Genomic DNA, 8,178 nt, shown 5'->3' with positions numbered 1-8,178 from the left:
GCTCAACATAATGAAAACAACCGAAAGAACAGTTTCGGTCCCTAGAAACAAGACAACAGAAAACAGAGTTTCGGTCCACAAAGGCATAGCAACCAAAAGAGAAGTTTTGGTCCTCAGAAGGACGACAACCGAAAAAGATGTTTTGGTCCTCAAGATGTGAGAAACCGAAAGGATGGTTTTGGTCCTAGATCAACCAATGAGAGGAACCGAAGGGAAAGTAGTTTCGGCTCTCAACCAAGCAAGAGCAATGAACAAAATCTTAACTCTACTCTCAAGTATCATCTTTCTCATTCTCACTCTCACTCATAGAATGATCGAAAAGGAAAATGAAATCTCTTTCCTGAAATTGAAAAGAATACGTTGTTTGAACCCAAAGAGGAGAACCGAAAGACTGCTAACGTCAATTCAAAAACTGAACCTAATGTACTCAAATCTAATCAAATCAAAGTTTTCACCATAAAAATAAAAGATGAAACAACCTTAATAAAAAGAACCCTTTTAGTTGATGTTTCTCTTACAATTCCCTGTTCTGTAAAAGGCTCACAAGGACCCAAGAAACTTTGGGTTCCTAAATTTGCTTAACTTTTGCAGGTTATGCGTTACGAGCAATTTGATAATGAATGGTACATAGACAGTGGTTGTTCACGTCACATGACAGGGAGAAAGGAAGAGCTGACGGAATTCCGGTCCCTTCAAGATGGTGGAAGTGTCAAGTATGGTAATAATTCTTTTGGCATGATCAAAGGTTATGGTATGATCACCAATGGTGATTTCTCAATACGAAAAGTGGCGTACATTGAAGGTTTGCAACACAACCTTATCAGTGTTTCTCAACTGGTGGTTGGTACTGGGTTAAAAGTTTCGTTCAATGATGATGGGTCAGAGATTATTGAAAAGAAGACGAACAATATGTTGCTGAAATCAAAGCGAAAACGAGAGATGCACCCTCTGAATCTCAATCCCATATGAGGGAAACCAGCAGTTTGCTTGCTAATGAAGGCTCATTCGGACGAAAGCTGGCTTTGGCACCGAAGACTCTCCCATCTCAATTTCAAAAATAGCAACAAGCTGGTGCTTGGGGATCATGTTCGAGGTCTTCCTGTTCTGAAGTTTGATAAACAACACTTGTGTGCTGCGTGTGAAATGGGAAAACAAAGTCGACAAAGTCATCCTTATCGAGTCATTACAAAAATTATTGAACCACTAGAATTACTTTACATTGATCTATGTGGTCCATCTTCAATCAAGAGCATTGGTGGTAACAGGTATATACTGGTAATAGTGGATGACTTCTCTCGGTTTACCTGGGTGTTCTTTTTGAGGCAGAAATCGGAGGCCACTCCCAATCTTAGACTCTTTATCAAGCAGGTAGAAGTTCAACTATGAAAGGTGGTTCAAAATATTAAAAGCCACAACGGGTTGGAGTTCAAGAACAAAGACTTTGAAGATTTTCTTGCAGAGAAGGAGACAACTCACAACTTCTCAGCTCCATATACTCCACAACAGAATGGAATTGTCGAAAGGCGAAACCGATCTCTATGTAAAGCAGCCCGAACCATGCTCATCGTCGCTTCTCTACCTCTATATTTCCGGGCTGATGTCATTGTTGCTGCTTGCTACACGCAGAACATATCTTATCTCAACAAACGTTTCTCCATCACTCCTTATGAGATCTTGAACAACCAAAAGCCTAATGTAAAGTTTTTCCATGTGTTCAGTTCAAGATGCTTCATCTTCAATTCAAAAGAACACCGAAATGAGTTTGATGTCAAAGCAGATGAAGGAATCTTTCTGGGTTATTTGTTACACTCCAAAGCATACAGGGTCTTGAACAAACATTCAAAGAAAATTGAAGAGACTTATTATGTCACCTTCGATGATAACTATGTCAAGAAACTACAAACAACCGAAGGTTCTATGGAGGAAATATTTCCAAAATCTAGCCAAGCTTCGGTACCAATATCAAACCTCTTTGAGAAATACATGCTGCTGTTTGATGAACCAGAAAAGGCTATTCACTCTGAATCCAAAGTTGCAGACAACAAGGTAGACAACCTGAAGAAGATAATCGATGATGCTGCAAAGAAAATGGCGGATGAACAACCAACAGCAACCGAGCAGCCTGACTCAAGCGAACCTCCAAGAGATAGTTCTTATGTTCAGGGGCAGGGTTCGTCTTCTCCAAATAACCAAGATTCACCATTCTAGGGGGAGAGTCCATCATCATCAATACCAACCGAAAGTCAAGTCCAGAGGGAGAATTCTAAGCCTGAAGCTGAGGAAGTATCATCATTCGAGGGGGAGAATACAAATACATATGATGATGAAACTCAGTCAGAATTCGAAGAAGTGACTGTTGAACTGGATCCCTCTTATGATCCTAATTACCCTCCTCTATCCAAATGGACCAAAGATCATCGTCAAACACAAATTATTGGTAAACCAACGGAAAAAGTTCTCACACGATCACAACTGAAAGCGAAACAAACTGCACTATTCTCTAAAGTGGAATTTTGCATGTTTAATTCCTTTGTCTCCAAGGTTGAACCGAAGACGATCAATACGGCACTCGATCATTCTGATTGGGTACAGGTGATGCAGGACGAACTCAATGAGTTCGAGCGAAATAAAGTGTGGAGACTGATTCCAACACCAAAGGATGCTTCTATAGTTGAACTAAAGTGGGTTTTCAGGAGAAGATGGATAAGGAAGGAAATGTGATTCGAAACAAGGCAACATTGGTTATGAAAGGTTACTGTCAAGAAGAAGGCATAGATTACGAAGAGACCTTCGCTCTAGTAGCAAGGCTAGAATCAGTTCGTATTTTTCTCTCCTATGTTGCACACAAGAACTTTGAAGTATACCAAATGGATGTGAAGTGCGCCTTCTTAAATGGAGAACTGGAAGAGACAGTGTTTGTAGAGCAACCTCCGGTTTCATGAGCGAGAAGTATCCAGATCACTGCTACATTCTGGACAAGGCAGTATATGGTCTTAAGCAAGCACTAAGGGCATGGTATGAAATTCTAACTAGATTTATAAAAATGTCAAAGTTTAAACAAGGTTCGGTTCACCCAACCCTCTTTCATAAGAGAGAAGGTGACCACCTTATGATCATTCAAATTTACGTTGATGATATCATTTTCGGCTCCACAAATCCTGGCTTAACTGCTGAATTTAGGAAGTTGATGGAAACTAAATTTGAAATGAGCTCAATGCGCCCTAATAACTTTTTCCTTGGCTTGAATATTAGACAGGGACCCGAAGGCATTTTCCAAATAAACAACAATATATAAACACATAGCACGTATTTCATAGCAAATACTTAATATATATATATATATATATATATATATATATATATATATATATATATATATATATATATATATATGTTAAAAGAAAGTGATCACATACTCACCCAAAACATATACTTAATACATTCACACAATACTTGTATTAAAATCGTGTTATGAAAGGGACTATACACTCACTTGATTAGAAGATGATCGGACAGCACTACGGCTCTTCAAATAGTATTCTTCGGTGAAACCGGGATATCTTCACACACCAGGTTTCTCGTGGGCAGAGCTTCGGCTCGGAAACTCTTTTCTTCTCGGGATCTTCGGGCTTCGGTAATTTCTTCGGGTCTTGGGGTTGATACCAGGGCTTCGGGGGTACTTCTTTGCACGTAAATCGAGGTAATATGGGTGAGAGATGAGAGAATGAGCAACCAAACTCAGCTGGCCCTTCAAATCTATTTATAGGGAAAAATTGGCCCTTGCCACGTCGTGGGCTTGGTCGTCACTGCATGCGTCATCGCAAGTTGCATCTGGGGGACTCCCGGAGGTGTCAGAAGACTGGCCACGTCGTGGCACTACTTGCCACGTCGTGGTATCAGACAGTTTTGGGGTTTCGCACCCCGAACTTCAGAAATTCATAACCTTCGCATACGAACTCTGTTTTCGACGTTCTTTATATCGACGCGAAGGTGAGATTATGCTCTACAACTCTAGTTTAGACTCCATTGGCTAATTTTGACTTTATTTTTAATAAATTATAATTATATTACTTATATATTATTTTTAGTAGGTCGGGACAGGAAAACTCCGTTATAAACTCATAACTCCTTCGTCTGACGTCCGTTTTCATCCGTCTTTCCGTCGTTGCACTACTATCGATGAGATCTTCAATTCTCATTTAGATTGTTTTGGATAAATATCGCTCTAATGTAAGTTCACTATTTACGTCGCGCTGTGTCATGTCGGTTCTGTGGCGAAACTTCGACAGGTCATAACTTCTTCGTTATAACTCAGATTTCGGGGTTCTTTATATTTTCGGAAACCTTGAGACATATAATACAACATGGTTAAGATTAATCCTTATAAATAATCTTCCATCAAAAATTCATTTTTGATGCTTATTGTCTCTAAATTGACTAGCCCTAATCTACGGGCGTTACAATTCTCTCCCCCTTAGGATGATTACGTCCCGGAATCATCAACGAAACAGGATTCGTATACTGAATCCATACGTTATCTCTCCATCCTAAGTAATAACCATGATGCTCAGTCCTTCATCTGCTCTTCTTACTATGATGGACTTTCAATCGTAACCTTCACATTACAAAATAAATCCTTATTATGAACTCCTTCTTCTTCTTAGGATAAATACATTCTTTTATCTATTGTAACAGACCGATGGGTCATGTTCTAATGACCTCTCATCGTATGATGCAACGCTTAGACTCAAGTCTCTTAGAGTCAAATTCCAGAATGGATTATACCTTCCTTCATATTCTAACGTGATATAATCACATTTATGAACCACGTAACAAACTCATCGTAGTCAGACTCAAATTTTCATGACCACTAGGGTCAGAATAACAACCCTCTTACTAGTCATTACCGAAACAATGGTAATGACATACATGAATAAAACGGAATCAATTACTAGTTTCTTGGCAACCTTGCAACTTTCCCTGATCCAAGTGTGAGTCATGTGCTTCCAGTAGTATAGATCTCTACTACTATTCACACCTACTCATACTCGTCCCAAGTATTGTCCCTCAGTCAACCAAGTCACCATACGAAATCACACAATCACATCAGATAACAAAACCAGGGTTTATATTAAATCTTGAAACCATTACACAAAAGTTCAAGTTCACCCTATACTATGCCTCTAATAGGCTACATCATAAGTTACTATTCGCACTGCTACTTCATAACTTGATCCTTGGATATAAAATCCTCATCCTTGATTCGCTTCATCGAGGATCATGTGGAATCCCCTTGGCTGTGGCAGTACGTTTTTCTTTGCAGCTTTGCCCTTCTTTGGGCAGTTCTTCGAAATATGACCACCATCTCCACATTCGTAACACTTCCTATTGTCGAACGTACAATCTCTGGAATAGTGACCGGTCCTACCACACTTATAGCAGGTCACTTCTCCATCACATCTTCCGAAGTGCTTCTTCTTGTACTTTTCACACCACTTGGTTTCATCTCTTCCTCCTTCGAACTTCTTCAAACTAGACTTCGATAATTTTCTCTTTTCGTCGGATCTTGGGGATCCCTCAAACTTTCTTTTCTCACCAACTTCAACCTTTTTGGCGGTTCTTCCCTTGATCATGTCCTCAACAGACTTGGTAGCCCAGATAGCTGCCTCCAGAGTAGGTGCCTGACGTACTAGCACTGCGTACTCCCATGGAAGTCCCTTTACGTATCGGTCTACCTTTGTCAGCTCATCTGGGACGATGCGCAAAGCAAATTCCATTTTGTCTGTAAATGCATTGGTGTATTCATCAACTGACATGCTGCCTTTTGTCAGTGTCAGAAATTTGTTCTCCAGTTCTAGCAGATTTTGGCCCGAGCAGAACTTGCGTTTGAATTGCACCAAGAACTCTGCCCAAGTCAGTTGCAGTGGCTCATCAGGGTTTAGGATCTTTCCCAGAGTGTTCCACCATCGAACAGCTCCACCCCTGAACTGACGTACTGCGAAAGTGGTCCGCAACTTGCCTCTGCAACCACATGTCATGAAGGCTAGCTCCATCTCTGAGATCCAATCCATGACTCCAATCGGATCTTCCTTTCCAGTGAAGGTCGATGGTTTGCAAGTCAAGAAATATTTGTACTTGCATCCAAGGACATCATTACCTCCATCGTGGTTATTCTGCCTAACAATTGGTGGGTTGGCTTGACCAACAGTCCCACTGAAGTTACCTCCTTCTGACGACCCTCCATTCACTTCGGGCTCTTCAACTTGAATTGAAAGTTCTTTACGATCTTGTTGAAGCAGACGTCTAGTTTCTTCCATCTGACGATCCAACATCGTCTGAATCATCAATTGTACACCAGCCATCGTCACCGGCTCAGGTGCAGCAGCTACAACAAGTATTTGCTCGATTACAGGTGGTCGATTCCTGTTTTCATTCGCGTTTCCAACTCCGCTTCTTGTCCTTGCCATTCTTGATCTATACACCGAATAAGGTGAATTTAGATCCTCATCCATGATAGATAATTAAATCATCCTTATCACTCCGAAACGTTTCCATGATAGTTCTAATACCGTCGTCATACGTTTAGAATCCTAAACACATAAGGTTTCCAGATCCAGTCGGCAACAGACCATAGATCCGAACAAATAACATCATATATGGAAAACATATAACATTTAGCACATAAAAGCATTTTAGGAATCTTTTCTAAAATATACTAGTGCTTGTGTCTAAAATATGGTAGACACTCATCTCACAATCATCGCTTAGCATTCTAAGTTTAAGTCTAAAAATCCTACAAATTCCAAGTTCGCTTAAACTAATGCTCTGATACCAACTATGACATCCTAATTTCGTGGCCAGAAAAGACCGATTTGTTTATGCTTTGTTTTATAAATCAGAGTGATCGTTTAAAGAAAACGGTTGTAGAATTTGTTCCCAAAACAAAATATGATAAGAGTTTATCAAAGCATTTCTTTAAATAAATGTATTTTCATTATATAACAAAATCTCGGGATGTCATGTTCAATACATACCGAAAGCATAAACATAACAAAATAGACCTTACAACAGTTATTTATAACTACTGATCTATAATCCAAAACCTCTCGTCAAGTCCACCAACCTATACTCTTATGCCATTACCTGTAATGCAAAGAAAACTGAGTGGGTCAGGCTTGGGAGCCTGGTGAGCATATAGGGTTTTCAACCCACAATAATATAATTATTATATTCAATCATCAAACAATAAACCCCATTACCCATCCCCATTATCTTCGTTTATTCTTAAGTACCTTCCCTAAGGAATTATCCTAAGGGTCATCTCCTACATCGTATTTACCTCTCATCTTCTTACATCACATTTCCTTTATATATATTTGTTCCTAAAGCATGAATACGCAGTAACAACATCGCCTGGACTCGTAACTCATAGTAAGGGTTAGGCTATCATTGCATGAATACGTAGTCACAACATCGCCTGGACTCGTAATTCATTGTAAGGGTTAGAGTATCATCACATGAATACGTAGTTACAACATCGCCTGAACTCGTAATTCATCACCTACAGGTTATGAGCCTGCTGGTGTTTCCACGGGGTTATCTATAATAGTCTGTGGTCGCCATCTATACTCTGGTAGATGACTACATCGCCAAATTGCCACATCGCCGGTCAAGGTTATGGTATCTCCTCTCATCTCACGTTGTGGGCTTGGTCGTCACTGCATTTGTCATCGCAAGTTGCATCTGGGGGACTCCCGGAGGTGTCAGAAGACTGGCCACATCGTGGCACTGCTTGCCACGTCGTGGTATCTAACAGTTTTGGGGTTTCGCGCCCCGAACTTTAGAAATTCATAACTTTCGCATACGAACTCCGTTTTCGACGTTCTTTATATCGACGGAAAGGTGAGATTATGCTCTACAACCCTCGTTTAGACTCCATTGGCTAATTTTGACTTTATTTTTAATATATTATAATTATATTACTTATATATTATTTTTAGTAGGTCGGGATAGGAAAACTCCGTTATAAACTCATAACTCCTTCGTCTGACGTCCGTTTTCGTCCGTATTTCCATCGTTGCACTACTATCGATGATAACTTCAATTCTCATTTAGATTGTTTTGGATAAATATCGCTCTAACGTAAGTTCACTATTTACGTCACGCTGTGTTGTGCCG

This window comes from Lactuca sativa, chromosome 5, assembly GCF_002870075.4.
Source record: "Lactuca sativa cultivar Salinas chromosome 5, Lsat_Salinas_v11, whole genome shotgun sequence".
Classification (NCBI taxonomy): Eukaryota; Viridiplantae; Streptophyta; class Magnoliopsida; order Asterales; family Asteraceae; genus Lactuca; species Lactuca sativa.
Note: the sequence above shows the minus strand (reverse complement) of the source record.